Source organism: Eriocheir sinensis, unplaced genomic scaffold, assembly GCF_024679095.1.
Source record: "Eriocheir sinensis breed Jianghai 21 unplaced genomic scaffold, ASM2467909v1 Scaffold851, whole genome shotgun sequence".
NCBI classification, from domain to species: Eukaryota; Metazoa; Arthropoda; class Malacostraca; order Decapoda; family Varunidae; genus Eriocheir; species Eriocheir sinensis.
The window spans coordinates 1-19010 of record NW_026112221.1 but is presented as its reverse complement, the minus strand read 5'-3'; the positions used below and the strand labels follow the sequence as shown (position 1 = coordinate 19010).

At 47.6% G+C, this 19010-nt stretch overlaps 1 long non-coding RNA gene across 1 annotated transcript; it reads right to left on the bottom strand.

Annotated features, from left to right (window-relative positions):
* Window positions 1-3885: 3885 nt before the first annotated feature.
* LOC126994700 (uncharacterized) lies at window positions 3886-6881 on the bottom strand. Its single transcript, XR_007749476.1, has 3 exons — window positions 6424-6881; window positions 5490-5621; window positions 3886-4177 (listed from the first exon to the last, which is right to left on the bottom strand). It is a non-coding gene; the product is annotated as an uncharacterized LOC126994700 (long non-coding RNA).
* Between the last annotated feature and the right edge of the window lie 12129 nt (window positions 6882-19010).

Below are 19010 nucleotides of genomic sequence, written 5' to 3'. Positions count from 1 at the left end.
TAAGAAAAGATGGAATTGTCAGATGCTTCCGGCTCTAACATTAACTATTTTTTAACCCAGTACACAAGCTGAAAGTAAGAGGTTTTTGTTAATTAATAGCCATAGTAGAAAGGGTTTGTAGGAGTTACCCACAGCACCAGAACCAGTAGTTGCACATAACCTTAGATTAGTTACCCCACAGGACCTTACACACTTATATACTTATAGATGTAGCCTTCATAGATTACACTTAAGTAATTCCCACAGAACCTTACACTTAAATACTTATAGATAATTAGCCTTCATAGATTACACTTAACCCCTTCACTACGGCCGGGCCAAAACAGCGCCCCGGACCGTATCCGAGATCACCGTGCGCGCCAAATTTCAAATGTCGCTATTGAATATAACAAGTTTTCAGCCATAAACTCAACATAATCATCATGTATTATATACGAAAACATGCAGAATTAAATGGTGCACATAAAGAAACTCACTACGGCCAGGCCAAAACAGCGCCTCCTCGACGTATCTGGGATCGCCCTTCCCTTTGAGCGTAACAAAACCAATCATACATTACCTTAGCCCAGCTTGCATGGTAGTGTTGTCAAGTCCCCCCTCACCCAATCCACCCCTCTACAGCCTCCTGCAGTCTTCCTCCCCCACCTCCGCACAGACCTGAAAGAAAGTCTCATTAGTCAGATAAAGGTTCATCTCCCTGCAAGCACACACACACACACGGAGTACCACAGGGTTCAGTATTAGCACCGATAATCTTCCTGGTATATGTAAATGACATGGCTGAAGGAGTTAATAGCTACATAAACCTGTTTGCTGACGACGCTAAATTACAAAAACATATAAGAAACAAAGAAGATTGTGAAATATTGCAAGAAGACCTATACAAAATTTGGAAATGGAGTATGGATTGGGAGATGGAATTTAATGTGAAAAAATGTCATGTTATGGAAATGGGTAAAAGTGAAACAAGACCAATCTGGATATACAAAATGGGAAATGGTGAAACATTAAAAAAAGTGCATGAAGAGAGAGATCTGGGAGTAGTGATGAGGGATGATAACACAGGGTAACAACCAAAAAATCGTCAGGGGTTTCTCAGCTGATTCTGACTAATTTTGGTGTTCTGAGTCCGAATATCACACTGATTTTGCTCTATCAGGTCAACTTTTTGAGATACAGCCATAGGCCTACCTGACGAGCTATACATATGCTAATATCAGGGGTTTTGAGTTCAATCATATTTTTCTTGAAGAATATATCGAATTACAAAACTAACTTCTCTAAATTAGCTGCATACGTGTCAGTCAGTCATCCTGCTGACAGTCAGCTGCATCCGGCTCTTACATATTACATATATTTTTTTTAATATTTTTCAGGTCATTGATATGGCTTGGCGACGGTCATGCCGGAATAATCCTGACGTTTTCTGCTACATCTGCGGAGAATACACGCTGTCAGTGGACAGGAAGAACATCACAGGATTTGTGAAGCGCCTACCAGGCTTACTTTGAAGTCAAGCTGGGTGACCAAGATAAGTCCTGGGCACCGCACACGGTGTGCAAGACGTGCGTGGAATACCTCGGCGGTGGACGAAGGCGAAAACTTCACTGAAGTTTGGGATTCCGATGGTTTGGAGAGCCGTTTGACCATGCATCGGATTGTTACTTCTGCGCCATCAATACTACTGGCATCAACCGGAAGAATCGGCACAGCCTCCAGTACCCGACCTTCCATCTGCCCGCCGTCCAGTTGCTCACTGCGAAGAAATTCCTGTACCAGCGTTCAGAGAGCTTCCTGACAGCGACGACGAGGCCACCACTACAGACGAGGGAGGAGATACAGAAGAGTATGGTCCGCAGCCCTTTTCACAAGGTGAGCTTAATGATCTGGTTCGGGATCTCAGCTTGTGAAGACTTCCTCCGAGCTGTTGGCCTCTAGACTCAAAGAGAAAAATCTACTTGGCGAGGACGCGTATCACTTTCTTTCGTAGAAGGCATGAGGACTACATGGGCTACTTCTGCCAGGAGGAAGACCTCGTGTACTGCCGAGATGTCGCCGGTCTTTTTGTTAAACTCGGCGCTTCTCAATACGATCCGAGAGATTGGCGACTCTTCATTGACAGCTGCAAGCGCTCTTTGAAGTGTGTGCTCCTCCACAACGGGAACCAGTTCGCCTCAATCCCTCTTGCACTCCACAACTCTCGAAGAGAACTATGAAGCAGTGAAGTACGTGCTCGACAAAATCCAATATGAGCAGCACCAATGGATCATCTGCGTCGACCTCAAGATGGTGAACTTTCTACTTGGTCAGCAGTACGGGTTCACAAAGTACCCATGCTTTATATGTATGTGGGACAGTCGAGACAGAGCCCAGCACTATGTAAAGAAAGAGTGGCCGGCGCGAGAGCAGTTAGTACCTGGGGCGAGAAACATCATAAACGAACCTCTTGTTGACCGGGAGAAGATATTGATCCCACCGCTGCACATGAAGCTTGGGTTAATGAAACAGTTCACGCGCTTTGGACAAGGATGGGAGGTGCTTCAACTACCTGTGCCGAGCCTTTCCTCGACTGACCATTGAGAAGCTGAAGGCCGGCATTTTCGATGGCCCACAGATACGGCAGCTCATCAACGACACAGAGTTCCAAAACTCCATGAACACGCTAGAGTGCGCCGCCTGGAAATCGTTTGTGGAGGTGGTGAACAACTTCCTGGGGAACACGAAGGCAGCAAACCACGCCAGACTCATCAGCAGCATGATAGAGGCTTTTCAAAAACTCGGGTGTTTGATGAGTATAAAGATGCACTTCCTATTCTCACACATGGAGAAGTTTCCTGAAAACCTTGGGGCGATGAGCGACGAGCAGGGAGAAAGGTTCCATCAGGACATGCGCCAAATGGAGGAGAGGTACCAGGGGAGGTGGGATGCAGTCATGCTGGCGGACTACTGCTGGTCGCTGAAGAGACAACCCAGCAGCTGCTCACGCACGGGAATCGAAGAAACGCCGATTTATGCCGTGAACTCTGAAATTTTGTGTCACGTAACGTTTATTTAGAAGTATTATATGCTTATCAAATTTGATGGAGTAAATAAAAACGGAATGAATTTGGATACGTTGACTTTTATTTCTTGAGGAAAACGGAAAAAATCGTCAGGGTTTCTCAGCTGATGATCCACAGAAATTTGTTTTTTTACGAAAAATCGATTATAAAAAAAATTCTGTAGCAAAAAATCTTGACCTGATTGAGCAAAACCAAGGTCATTTTCGGACTCAGAGCATCAAAATTAGTCTAATTCAGCTGGAAAACCCTGGACGATTTTCAAAAAATATTTTTTTGTTACCCAGTGTAATCAACCAGAGAGTCATATAAATCGGATCTTTAGAGACACATATAACTTGGTGAAAAATATTGGAGTAGCATTTAACTACATGGACAAGGACATGATGAGAAGGCTAATCACTACCATGATTAGACCAAAATTAGAATATGCAGAGGTAGTGTGGTCCCCCCATAAGAAGAAGCATATAAAGAAACTAGAAAGAATACAGAGGATGGCATCAAAAATGGTCCCAGAGTTGGAGGGATTAATATACGAGGAAAGATTAAAGGAAATGAACTTAACAACACTGGAACAAAGAAGAGAAAGGGGAGACCTAATCCAAATTTATAAATTATTAAACAAAATAGATGAAGTAGATAATGAAGAACTGCTACTAACAGAAGGAAACATAAGCAGAAATACAAGAGGACACAGTAAAAAATTGAGAAGGGGAGATGCTTGAGAGACACAAAGAAGTATAGCTTCCCGCAAAGAAATGTAGAGGTTTGGAACAGTCTGAGCGAGGATATAGTATCAGCGAGGAGTGTGCAAGCTTACAGATAAGTTGGATAAATGCAGACACGGAGACGGGACCACACGAGCATAATGCCCAGGCCCTGTAAAACTACAACTAGGTAAATACAACTAGGTAAATACACACACACATTTGGGAAGGCTTTCATGTTGTATCAGGCCCTCCTCCTTCTCTCCTCCTCCTTAAACAGACACCCTCGCCATAGACCGATAGGTCTTCTGGTGTCTGTTCTTCCTATGTATTCTTCCTATGTATGTATTCCTCCTCCTCCTATCTTTGCTTGTGTCTCATGTTCTTCATTGAGGCCATTCACAGCTACTCCTGCAATAATAATAATAATAGTAAGAAAGAGAGAGAGAGAGAGAGAGAGAGAGAGAGAGAGAGAGAGAGAGAGAGAGAGAGAGAAAAGAATAAAACCAGAAATAGGTAGACAGAAAGGTAATTACAGAGAGAGAGAGAGGAAAGAGAAACACACACAAAAAAAGAGAAAATAAAATAAAATAAAAATAGTCAAACCTCGGTTTTCCTTACCTCACCTAATCTAACCTTACCTAACCTTCCCTAACCTAATCTAACCTTCCCTAACCTAATCTAACCTTACCTAACCTTCCCTAACCTAATCTAACCTTACCTAACCTTCCCTAACCTAATCTAACCTTACCTAACCTTCCCTAACCTAATCTAACCTTACCTAGCCTTCCCTAACCTAATCTAACCTTACCTAACCTAACCTTCCCTAACCTAACCTAACCTTACTTAAACCTTCCCTAACCTAATCTAACCTTACCTAACCTTCCCTAACCTAATCTAACCTTACCTAACCTTCCCTAACCTAATCTAACCTTACCTAACATAATCTCATAGCTGGGCGTTATCGTGGTAAGTTATCGCGATACTTTATTGCTGATAATAAAATTGGGTTATCGGCCATCCGTTACTTAATTAAATATATATCAGTATCTTCGTTACTTTTGTAACCAAACTAGCAATAATCGCTACTTTTTTCCGCCTCTCAGAAAAAACATCTCCGTTGTATGAAAAAACTTCGGGGTATGAAATATCTTCAGTGAAGAGATTTCATACTTAGATCATCAACATTAAAACACTAGCTTATTTTTTATTTTAGACTCAAAAATCAATATATCAAAGAGAAAAATCATTTAACTTTGCCCAAAAAATGATTATTCACTGCCTCAAATTTGATATTCCACATTCGTTTGCGAGCATGCCATGGTATTGAAGGCACCCGGTGTTGTGTTATTTGGTGTCCCATCGTCAAAAGCTGGCGCTTTAGTTTACAAACACTAGTCTCTCATGAACAACGCATGTTCAGACCAGTAAGCGTTGCCCTGTACAGTCTCACAAAGTCTCACATTACGAGTAGCTGCTGGAAGGCTGATTAACCATGCCTAACCTAAACTAACCTTACCTCACCTAATCTAACCTTGCCTAACCTAATCTAACCTTGCCTAACCTAGCTTTGCCTAACTTAATCTAACCTTAAACACACACACACACACACACACATAGGCCTACTAAGCGTTATGGAGACGGGACAGCACGAACCTAGTACATCTCTTTTCCAGTATTTCACGAGGTATATACAACAAGGTAAATACACACATAGGCCTACCTTAATCTCAAATGCATCCCCTGTAGGTGAAGCCACATTCTTGTCGTATCAGGCCCTCCTCCTCCTCCTCCTCCTCCTGTATCTCATGTTCAGACTTCTCGCATTCTTCATTGAGGCCATTCACAGCTACTCCTGCAATAATAATAATAATAATAATAATAATAATAATAATAATAACAATACATTCCACAGTGAATTTAGCATAGTAACCTATTATCCCCAGTGTGTGTTACCCACCACACCACCATTAAACTCCAGCACACACACACACACACACACACAGCCTTAAAATATTTACACAATCTTCTCAAAACACACACACACACACACACAGCCTTAAAATATTTACACAATCTCCTCAACACACACACACACACACACACACACACACACACACACAGCCTTAAAATATTTACACAATCTCCTCAAAACACACACACACACACACACACAAAAAAAAAAAAAAAACATACATGACAAAAACACAAATGGAAAGAAGCTGCTACGGGGTGTGATTCTATAGTTTTACCAGGACACACACACACACACACACACACACACACACACACACACACACACACACAAAAACACACATGAAAGAGGCACTTCCGGGTGTGATTCTATAGTTTTACCAGGAGACACACACACACACACACACACACAAAAACGCACATGAAAGAGGCACTTCCGGGTGTGATTCAATAGTTTTACCAGGACACACACACACACACACACACACACACACACACACACACACACACACACAGGCTTAAAATACTTACACAATATCCTCAAAACACACACACACACACACTATGGCCATCCTCTGGTCCATAGGCCTTGTTTACTATGGCCCAGGCTGTAGGTACGTGGCATCCCTCGACCATGGCACCTTTATATAGGCCTACCCAGGCACCATGGCACTGATACTAACCTTGAAAATCACAAAATACGGCACTATGGACCATTATTTCTCCCCTCCAATGGCCCTCCGGTGGTCCATGGCCCTGGTTGAGTAAGGCCATGGCAGGGGCGTCTACCTAACTCTCTGTGGCACCCTCGTACACTTGGCACCATGGCACACAGTATCTTCCCTCTAATGGCCCTTCGGTGGTCCATGGCCCTTGAATACTACGGCCATACCCTTTGTGGCACTCTCGTAGACACTTGGCGCTTAAACCACCCTTGAAAATCACAACTTGGCACCATGGCCCACAATATCTTCCGTCTAATGGCTTAATATTAACGCGTGTTGGGCAACGACGAGCGTTTAGTAGGCCGTGCAGGTCAAGGGGAAGGCTGTGGAGAATGTTGAGGTGGAGCAGGAGGTGGACAAGGCAGTGGAGAAGGTGTTATAAGCAGGACTGGACTGCCGCCATTTTAGATCACCAAGTCGAAATGAAAAACTTAAAAGAGTATATCATTCCGTAAGGGTTTGATCAAAACAAACCTCTATCGACAATATTAAAGCTTATTCACCAATTTTAGGAACGTCAGAGAACATATTATTTATTTCTAGGCTCAGTAACGTAAGAAAAGTCTACAGCGCCCCTTCAAAAATGGTAAAACACGCCACCAATATAAAAAAAAAAATACACGATACATTATAAAAACTAAACACAGCACATGAATTCACAGCACGAAACATTTTTAAACTAAACGAAAAAAAAGAGACATCGTTCACCCTACCCCTCCGCCCGCTACGCCCCCTCCCCCGGGTTACCCTACAGACACCCCCCCACGCCCCAGGCCACTACCACCACCCCGGTGATACCACCCGACCACTCCCCCCCCCCTAAACACAAAATCGTTGATTACTCCGTTAATACTCAACCGATCGGATTCTAGTAAAGACCAAAATGTTCAGCGTCGAATACTACACCCGGGGAGCTCCACGAACATGAGGAAAACATGGACACAGCAAGAGGCGCAGGCGAAAACCGTTAAGACCAAACTTTGGACCGGTATAGCTCAATAACGAAAAAAGCTATCTTGATTCTGACAGCGCCATCGTGTTCTCCGGCAAACTCTACACCTTGTATCAGTTGTTCATCAAGAAATATCAAGAAATAAAAAAAAAGAACCAAACACGTTCAAAGTTAAATTTGAAAACGTCAAATTATAGCTCATGTCGGTTCAACTCGTGATACTTATTTCCATAAACGTATCTTCACTAGTAAAGGCGTGACAGGTGGTTAAAGAAATGACGTGTTGTCTCCAAAACTAAAGGTCGTAGCGAAGATTCGAGACCAGCGTTGTATTCATCGTTAAATTCTAAAACTTTCATTATCTATTGACGAATGAGAAAAAATAGATATTAAACGATGAACGTTGGATCAAAGTTAAAAAAAACCGCGAAAAACAGATCATAATAACTCCATAACTATTGGTCGTAGCGTCATTCTGAAGGCACCAGCGTGTTCCCCGTAACTGGTTCTCCCAGGCGACAATTGGGCATACAAAACATTTCAGTATTAATGGAGTTATAGGCCTTCAAAGTTTCAGCACGTTTTTTTAAATCGTGGATATCTCCGTCAGTTTTAGGCCTAGCGCAATTCTGATAGCACCAGAAATTCTAATATTGTTTTCTTCACGTCTATGAACCTCTCTGATCAAGCTGCAGGCAAGAATAACGAAACTTGCATATTTGAAAAAAGATGGTTTTAGAGGAGGTGAAATTCTGGCTGTAAACACCGGAGAGTTTCATAACGGTAGAAACACAAAATCGTTCATAGCTCCGTTAATACTCTACCGATCCGATTCTAATAAGCATCAAAATGTTCAGCGTCAAATTCTACACCAGCTGAGTGCAACGAACACGAGAAAAAACGAGAGGATAAAATTGAGGGTTACGACCATTTCTCAGAATATAGCTAATAATTTCTATAATAATTAAGCTACCGCAAAACCAAGACCAGAAATGGATTCCTCGTTATTTTCCCTCTCCAAATCATGCCCGACATTAAGACATTACTTAGACAGTGTGCACGACAGTAGTCTTGAGTGCAGTGTGCACGACAGTAGTCTTGAGTGCAGTGTGCACGGCTGTGGTAATAAACGCGACGTGCACGACAGTAGTATTAGTGCAATGTGCACGGCTGTGGTAATAAACGCGACGTGCACGACAGTGGTATTGAGTGCAGTGTGCACGGCTGTGGTAATAAACGCGACGTGCACGACGGTGGTACTGAGTGCAGTGTGCACGGCTGTGGTAATAAACGCGACGTGCACGGCAGTAGTATTGAGTGCAGTGTGCACGACAGTAATAAGCACAGTGTGCACGACAGTAGTCTTGAGTGCAGTGTGCACGGCTGTGGTAATAAACGCGACGTGCACGACAGTAGTCTTGAGTGCAGTGTGCACGGCTGGGGTAATAAACGCGACGTGCACGACAGTAGTCTTGAGTGCAGTGTGCACGACAGTAATAAGCACAGTGTGCACGACAGTAGTCTTGAGTGCAGTGTGCACGGCTGTGGTAATAAACGCGACGTGCACGACAGTAGTATTGAGTGCAGTGTGCACGGCTGTGGTAATAAACGCGACGTGCACGACAGTAGTATTGAGTGCAGTGTGCACGGCTGTGGTAATAAACGCGACGTGCACGACAGTAGTATTGAGTGCAGTGTGCACGGCTGTGGTAATAAACGCGACGTGCACGACAGTGGTATTGAGTGCAGTGTGCACGACAGTAGTCTTGAGTGCAGTGTGCACGACAGTAGTCTTGAGTGCAGTGTGCACGACAGTAGTCTTGAGTGCAGTGTGCACGGCTGTGGTAATAAACGCGACGTGCACGACAGTAGTATTGAGTGCAGTGTGCACGGCTGTGGTAATAAACGCGACGTGCACGACAGTAGTATTGAGTGCAGTGTGCACGGCTGTGGTAATAAACGCGACGTGCACGACAGTGGTATTGAGTGCAGTGTGCACGACAGTAGTCTTGAGTGCAGTGTGCACGACAGTAGTCTTGAGTGCAGTGTGCACGGCAGTAATAAGCACAGTGTGCACGACAGTAATAAGCACAGTGTGCACGACAGTGGTAATTAGTACGGTGTGCACGACAGTAGTATTGAGTGCAGTGTGCACGACAGTGGTAAAAGGTGCGGTGTGCACGACAGTAGTATTGAGTGCAGTGTGCACGACAGTAGTATTGAGTGCAGTGTGCACGACAGTGGTAAAAGGTGCGGTGTGCACGACAGTAGTATTGAGTGCAGTGTGCACGACAGTGGTAAAAAGTGCGGTGTGCACGACAGTAGTATTGAGTGCAGTGTGCACGACAGTGGTAATAAGCGCGGCGTGCACGACAGTAATAAGCACAGTGTGCACGACAGTGGTAATAAGCGCGGCGTGCACGACAGTAATAAGCAGTGTGCACGACAGTGGTAATAAGCGCAGCGTGCACGACAGTAATAAGCACAGTGTGCACGACAGTGGTAATAAGCGCGGCGTGCACGACAGTAATAAGCAGTGTGCACGACAGTGGTAATAAGCGCGGCGTGCACGACAGTAATAAGCACAGTGTGCACGACAGTGGTAATAAGCGCGGCGTGCACGACAGTAATAAGCAGTGTGCACGACAGTCGTAATAAGCGCGGCGTGCACGACAGTAATAAGCACAGTGTGCACGGCAGTGGTAATAAGTGCGGTGTGCACGACAGTGATTTTGAGCGCGGTGTGCACGGCGGTGGTAGTGAGAGTAGTGTGCACGACAGTGGTGTTGCGCGCGGTGTTTGAATGGGATAATGGTCAACTGACGATACATGCAATTTAGGTGCGTCCGCTGTTTGTGGATCCTGTGGTTCGTTTGTTATTAGTTGTGTTGTCATGTTAGACCTCCAGCGTGACTCATGCATGGCAAGTAGGGGTCAGCTGGGAGCCTTCCGCCGTCTGTTACTAAGTATGCAGTAGAGTAATAGAGCGCTGACTACTGATTAAGGTTCCGCAGGGTCTTACGGGTATGTATAAAGGCTGGACAGGTTGTCTGAGAGGTCAACACCTATGGAGGGCATGCTGTTTGCGTTGAGACTAGCATTTACGTGCTACAAGCTCTGGCTGTTCTGCCGAGGACTCTCTTTACGGACTTTAGACCAGATCTTCGACACAAGTATTGACACGCATGACACTGCCATAGACCCGGGCACTAGAGTCTTTTGTGAGCCAAAGCAGGAGCTGTCAAGGATGACTGTGGCTGGAATGTGGCGACCACTGAGAGAAACCTGGAGTGGAGAGCCGCTCTGCAACGGCGGAGATAGAGAGGAAGGGGAAATAGTGACCAGGGCCGTAATCAGCCTGTGTGGGTCAGGTAGACAAAGGCATGTCCGTGAATAGTAGACATGTGAGCGGTGGGCACCATATTAACTTAGTAATATCGGTAGCCAAGACTCACCCTAAGCGGTTGAGGTGCACGAGGGCTCGGCGGAGTGTAGCGGGAGGCCACCTTACCGGGGGAGGAGTACAGGAGCCACGTTCTGGGAGGCCCGCAGACGCCGAGAACAAGGGCACGCCGCGATACGGACAGAGAGCGTGGAGAGTAGACTTCTAGGGACCGGGAACGCGGTCGAAGGATAGAGTCTGGGTTTATCAGTTTGGGCACGAGTTACTAGTGGTGTTTCGCAGGGAACAGTTGGCGGAAAACCAGTGCCATAAGCAGGTTGGGGATGACGCAAATTGAAGAATTGAAATTGAAGAAGACTACTCCAATCGGACGATGACGCAGAGGTCCTTCAGCAGGACCTCCGTAGCCAGAGTCTTTACGCACTATCGGGGTGGATGGTCAACGAGCCACTCATAACGATGGGGTCGGCTTCTGCACTCAGTTGCTTGCTCACAAGAGAGAAAGAAGGGGAGGGGAACGATACACATGTTACACTACTACAGGAACGAATGAACTCTCTGGGAGGTGAAGGTATCTGGTGGATTCTCCAGAGGGTCATCAAGGACACGACATGGGCAGTTAGTTACTGGGAGTACTACTGGTCAACCTAAGGCAGGAGGGAGCTCGCTACAGTGTCGGCGGATATCGAGGCCTGTTCATGAAGAGTAGCAAGGAGAGCACGCGGACGCTCTAGGGTTTCTTTGGTAGTACGAGCAGAGTCTAATGGGCGATGATATACATCTGTTCGGCGAGGGTAGAGCCTACCTCTCAACTGCAACGCCCTGAGCCTGATGTTTAAGGTTTCTAGACCAGAGTCCTCAACGGGAGTTACGGAGGCGGTGGCATGCCTCTATATTGGCAACCGAAGAGGAGGACAAGAGACAAGACCCCTCAACAGGAGTTCTGGTGGAGGTGGTATACCTTTACATTGGCAACCGAAGGAGAGGACAAGAGGGATGGGGACCTGATTCCGCGGGCAGTCTCGCCATGTCGGAATTGTGGGTTCTCTCGCCACTCTGCTCTGACTTGGGCGGTCTCGCCACACTGACTTGGGCGGTCTCGCCACACTGACTTGGGCGGTCTCGCCACACAGACTTGGGCGGTCTCGCCATACTGATTTGGGCGGTCTCGCCACACTGACTTGGGCGGTCTCGCCACACTGACTTGGGCGGTCTCGCCACACTGACTTGGGCGGTCTCGCCACACAGACTCGGGCGGTCTCGCCACACAGACTCGGGCGGTCTCGCCATACTGATTTGGGCGGTCTCGCCACACTAACTTGGGCGGTCCCGCCACGCTGCGACTTTGTACGATTTTGCCTCTCTGATTGCTTGGGCGGTCTTCCCACTCTGTCACATTGCGTAGTCTTGCCATTCTGATTCTTTTTGCAGTCTTGCCACCCTGATACATTTGTGCAGTCATGCCACTCTGCCTCCATCGTGTAGTCTTGCTACTCTGATTTCTTGTGCAGTCTTGCCACTCTGATTAATTAGTGCAGTCTTGCCACTCTGCTTCCTTGTGCAGTCTTGCCACTCTGATTCCTTGTGCAGTCTTGCCACTCTGATTCCTTGTGCAGTCTTGCTGCAAAGGCTGTCATTAGACCCTCAATGTCGTGAGTTTAAGAGTGCATTGTTAATGATCTGTTAGGATAAGGTGACAAATTTGGTATACTCGATGTGTCTGTATCAATTATCTGTTATGCTGTGGCGTGTGCTGTATGATTAAGTGAATGTATCGCTTATCCCGCAGGTAAACCGCATTAAAGCGAGTGTGCGACAAGGTCTTGTGTGATTAATCCTGCTCCAGTCGCAATGGCGACTACAGTAGTAGTGTTCCGACCTCACACGGGAAGGACATGGTTGCTGGCGCTCCTCGGAGCAGCCCGGGTCAGGTGTCGACCTTCCCCCTGCCCACGCTCATCATCATCTTACTACTCTTCTCGTTATCGGTGCTAAGTGCAATGTGCCCTCCAGCACTACGATACAGTGCAACGGACTTATACCGCCTGCGCCGTGCCTCTGCCTACCCGCCAGTGAAAATGATCAAGAAACTAAACTCTTCCGAAACCGCAGTGCGAGAAAAGACTCACTAACAAGCTTGACGAGGTTATCACTACCATCAAGTCCACCAGTGCCGACGTTGTGGCGATAACAGAAGCATGGCAGATAATTCCAGAAGTTTGCAGCATCACCGACTACCAACTATTTCATCGCCTCAGGACAGGCAAGCGAGGTGGGGGGTTAGTGCTTTACTGCCGCTCCCATCTGCACCCCACCCTCCTTCCGGTGGAGCCCCCTGAGGGTGTCGAAACCCTCTGGGTGAGGCTGTCCCCCTCCTCCCACCCCCGCAACGTTGCCTCGATGCTCATCTGCCTTGTGTATCATCCTCCTCGTGCTGCCTCCGCCTCCACGCTAATCGAACACGTCATAGAAAACATGGACCAACAGCGCACACTTATTCCGTCAGCAAAAGTAATGGTTTGTGGTGACTTCAATCAGCTTAAAACTAGTGACATAGAAGAACAACTAAACCTCACACAGGTGGTTAATTTCCCCACACACGGCCCAAACACCTTAGATCTAATCCTCACTGACCTGACGCACCTCTACCTCCCCCCTAAGCCCCTCCCCCCCCATGGGACGGAGCACACACCTCAGTCCTGTGGACACCTGCACCCACCATTTCCAGCAAGGCTCCACCCATCACCAAGACCTACAGGCCGGTAACGGATTCAGCCACCCGTTCTTTCGGACAGTGGATCACGCACCACCGCTGGACTGAGGTTCTCACCGTGGAAGATGTCCATGACAAGTGGAAACGCTACACCGCCACCATCACCACAGCCTACCAACACTTCTTCCCATTGAAAGCACGAAGAGTCCATCCCTCAGACACCCCGTGGATCACACCCAGGATGAAACATATAGTCCTCTTTTCCTTCCTATTTCAGTTTTTAGCCTGTCTGTCATCCATCGCGGGTAATTACCTGTTGACCTGACTTCCCTGTGAGGTATAAACTGTTTCTGTCCTAATTTAATCTCCCTGACCAGACTATTGTACTCACCCTTCAAGCTACTGACCTGACTAGTGACCTCACCAGAGATTACCGCCCCTCCCTGCTCTGGGTCCTGACCTACTTCTGATCTCACTCCCTGTATGTGTGTGGAAGTGAGAATGGTTTGTTGGGTGATTAAAACGAGAGAGAGAGAGAGAGAGAGAGAGAGAGAGAGAGAGAGAGAGAGAGAGAGAGAGAGAGAGAGAGAGAGAGAGAGAGAGAGAGAGAGAGAGAGAGAGAGAGAGAGAGAGAGAGAGAGAGAGAGAGAGAGAGAGAGAATTGCTCGTTTGTGTAATTAATAGTCTCTTCTCATTTAAGTGATGTGAGTCATGCGCGCTGTGTTAGCAGCGGAAAGGCCTGAGGAATGAAGCGAGGTGAAGAAGCTGTTCCCGATTATGAGAGGGGCAGTTGGCCGCCAGCAAGCACACCAGAAGGAGGCCCCGCAAAGAAGGCCTTCATACCGCCCGGGGCGAGGTTCTGTGCGAGGCACCGTCGGCTGTGTGCCGGAGTCCGGAGTGCCCGCTGTTGGGAAGGCCTACGACGGCGGCGGCGAATCAGGGGAAGCGGACCACTGGCTACTGACGACTGGCGCAGCCCTTGTTACTTATTGCTGTTACTCAATTTAATTGCACTGCAAATAAACTGCACTGCAGAGAAAAGTGTTTGTTGTGCTCCTACTGGCCTCTACAAGCTATCTAGGCATTATGTCTGAGCACTCCCTCGACCTGAAATTGATACCACAGTATGACGGCAGTGGCACTGCGTCTGTGGTGGAATGGATAGAAAAACTAGAACTCGTCTGCAAGTTACGGAAAATTGATGATGTGGCCAGTGTGATCCCTCTTCGCCTTTCTGGGGGTGCATTTGCTGTTTATCTTCAATTAGGAGAAGAGGAAAAGAAGAAGAAAGAGAAGATAAAGGAAGCACTTCTGGCCGCATTTGCCGCGGACCCCTATGCAGCCTATGAACAGTTCGTCAGCCGAAAATTGACACCAGGTGAAAGTCCTGACGTCTTTCTAGCTGAGCTGCGGCGCCTGTCTTCTCTGTTTGGCGGGATGTCTGAGAAGGGCCTGGCTTGTGCATTTGTTTCTGGCCTTCCAGAGAGTGTTCGGCAGTTACTTAGAGCTGGATCACGAATGGAGGCACTGGACATTGGACAGCTCCTAACTCGAGCGAGGGCTGTCATACGAGATGATGGGACTTCTGGTATTCAGGAAGCATGTCTTGCCGCCCAAGGAGACGGTAAACAGATCAGCGCCTCCAATCAACGATGTTACATCTGCGACGGCGTGAACCACTTTGCCAGGAACTGCTTGGCTCGTCGTGGGGAAGCAGGCACCAACAGAGGACTTTCTCAGAGACGCCGTGTGCGGTGCTATCGTTGTGGTGTTTGGGGCCATGTTTCATCAGCGTGCTCGGGAAACGCGAGTGGAGGGAGGCGTCAGCGCCAGTCTCTCCTCAGAAAGATTAGTGAAAGAGGCGCTACCAACTACAGTAGTGACATTGAACGGGGACAAGCACAGCGTATTGGTTGATACTGGCTGCTCTCGATGCGTGGCTCATGTCTCCTGCTGTAAGAATTGGAAGAAAGAGGCAGTGTCCATCCTGAATATTAGTGGGAAGGAGCAGCAGTGTGAGGGCACAGGTGTTGTAAGAATCCAATTGGGTAACGGTGCTGTTGCCGAGGTTGAAGTGATTGTTGTTAGTGTCAAACCACTAGGATTCACGTTTATACTAGGAATGAACGGCATTACTGCACTCGGTGGTGTTTTCATCAATGGACGTGAAGTGCGGTTTGGGACAGCAAATACAAATGTGTGTGCCGCAGCGGTTGGTAAAGTGATAGAGGAACGAGACTTCACTGCATCTTACGACACAGCAAGTCGCTCCTGGACAGCGGCATGGAAGTGGTCAAACGGTAAAGAGCCAGGCCTTCTGAGAAACCAGATGGAGGCATACGGAGTCCCCCGCGGAGTGAGAGCACAGTATGAAGAAGAAATCGATAAGTGGATAGAAGACAAATGGATGGTGCCATTCGACGAAAGAAAACACGGTCCAGTTAGGACTCATCCCTTTGATGGTTGTTATACAACACAACAAAGGGAAGGTGAGGCCCGTACTCGATTTCAGGGAGCTGAATTCCTACATAGACACCTTTACAGCGGATGCGGATGTCTGTGCAGACAAAATACGGGAATGGCGAAGGAAAGGAACAAACGTGTCTATTGTAGATCTAAAGAAGGCCTACCTACAAATACACATTCACGAATCTCTCTGGCCATATCAGACTGTGATGTATAAAGGCCGCAGGTATTGCCTTACCCGTCTGGGATTCGGCCTGAATGTTGCTCCATTAGTGATGAAAGCAGTGCTCAACAGCGTGTTATCACAAGATCCTGATGTGAGGCGGGGAACGTCGGCCTACATTGACGACATCATAGTAAACGAAGACATCGTTGCTGCCAACCGTGTTTTAGAACATCTTGAACAATATGGACTGGCTGCCAAAACCCCCGAGCGTGTGGCTGAAGGAGCAAGAGTGTTGGGCTTGAAGGTTTGGGGGGAGCATCACTCACTGGCTTGGGGTCGTGATGGCAGGATAAGCGAATTACCTGAACAGCTCACTCGAAGAAGTGTGTTTTCCTACTGTGGAAAATTGGTTGGTCACTTTCCAGTGTGCGGATGGTTGAGAGTGGCATCTGCCTATGTGAAGAGAAGGGTTAATCTTTCAACGCGAGGATGGGATGATGCCGTTGTTGGTGAGGAACCACGGATGCTGCTAACAGAGATCTTGACTAGGGTAAAGAAGGACGACCCAGCTCGAGGCAGGTGGGATGTTAAAGGAGACACTGCAAGAGTGTGGGTGGATGCAAGTTCCCTGGCTCTAGGCGCAGCGGTTGAGGTGGACGGGTGCATCATCGAAGACGCTAGCTGGCTTCGCCCTGAAGGCACGGATCATATAAATATGGCAGAACTCGATTCAGTCATCAAGGGACTCAACCTTGCACTAGCTTGGCAGATGAAAACTGTAGAATTAATGAGTGACTCTACCACTGTGTGTCGGTGGGTAGAGGATGCCCTCACTGGTCGTGCAAGGCTGAAAACGAAAGCGGCTAGCGAAATGTTGATACGTAGACGCCTTGGCATCATTGTGTCCCTGGTCAAGGAGTGCGGTCTATCGCTTTCCATCACGCGAATATCGTCCGCGGAGAACAAAGCAGACTCCCTCACACGTGTGCCCCAGCGATGGCTGAAAGCATCATCAACAGTCGATCTGTCACCGTCAGTTTGTGCCATTGCTGCAGACCCTGCTATTGATCAGTTAGTGGCAGACGTTCACCATTCTCGAGGTCATCCTGGTGTGAGACGGACTCTTTACTTCGCGAGGAGGGTCAACCCGGCAGTAACCAGGGGACAGGTGCGCTCAATTACTACCACCTGTCAGGAATGCCTATCTATCGACCCGGCGCCTGCGAAGTGGCATACTGGTGACTTGCCCGTGACTGGCATTTGGCAAAGAGTCGGGATGGACATCACGCACTGCAGAGGACAGTCTTATCTCTCACTGATAGACTGTGGACCATCACGCTTCACCATTTGGCGCCTGCTTCAGCTTCAGACAAGTGATTGCGTCATTAAGCACCTGGAAGCGGTGTTCTTTGAACGTGGGGCGCCGCAGGAGCTACTGACGGATAACGACACAGCTTTTCGCAGTAAGTTGTTTTCTCAGTTCGCCTTGCGGTGGAATGTGCGTGTCCACTATAGGGGAGCCTATGCCCCATCTGGTAATGGTATAGTGGAACGCTGCCACCGTACTGTGAAGGTGATTGCGGCAAGGAAAGGCTGTTCGATAGCAGAGGCAGTGTATCTATACAACATCACGCCTTCTGATGATTGTACGCAGTCTTCCGCTCCAGGAAATGTAATCTACAATTACGCCATGAGAGTGCGAGGAGAGGCTGAAATAGAAAGAAATGTCAGGGTACAACACAATCCTTACCAAATGGGAGATAATGTATGGGTGAAGCCGCCAAGAGGACGCTGCGACGACCGATATAAGGAGGGCACGGTGACCAGTATTGTTTCTGATCAAGTTGCGGAGGTGGATCAAATTCCGCGGCATGTCAAGGATCTCCGGAAGCGTAGTTCGAGCCGTCAACGACAAGAGCAAGATATTATCGCCTCTGAAAGTAGTGACGATGAATTGATAATGGCGTTCCCTGTTCAAGATGATGCCGACGTGGGTCAACGGAGGGTTATCGAGGAAGGGGAGGCAGAACAACCATTAAGACGTTCGACCAGGATAGCAAGACGGCGACAGTGTTTAGTATGTGATTGATATATCAGGGGGGAGTGTATGTGTGGAAGTGAGAATGGTTTGTTGGGTGATTAAATAGAGAGAGAGAGAGAGAGAGAGAGAGAGAGAGAGAGAGAGAGAGAGAGAGAGAGAGAGAGAGAGAGAGAGAGAGAGAGAGAATTGCTCGTTTGTGTAATTAATAGCCTCTTCTCATTTAAGTGATGTGAGTCATGCGCGCTGTGTTAGCAGCGGAAAGGCCTGAGGAATGAAGCGAGGTGAAGAAGCTGTTCCCGATTATGAGAGGGGCAGTTGGCCGCCAGCAAGCACACCAGAAGGAGGCCCCGCAAAGAAGGCCTTCATACCGCCCGGGGCGAGGTTCTGTGCGAGGCACCGTCGGCTGTGTGCCGGAGTCCGGAGTGCCCGCTGTTGGGAAGGCCTACGACGGCGGCGGCGAATCAGGGGAAGCGGACCACTGGCTACTGACGACTGGCGCAGCCCTTGTTACTTATTGCTGTTACTCAATTTAATTGCACTGCAAATAAACTGCACTGCAGAGAAAAGTGTTTGTTGTGCTCCTACTGGCCTCTACACTCCCCTAAGCTTCTGCAGCTGATTTCTTAACCCTCATAGTCTGCCTTCCTGAAGTCAGGTATTAATGTGTTGTTACTGCTTACTCTATCCTCCCATTTAATATTAAATCTAATTTCCTTATGATCACTGTTACCTAATGAATCCCCAACCTCAATGTTGCTTATTATGTCCTCTCTATTAGTTAACGACAAATCCAAAATATTTTCT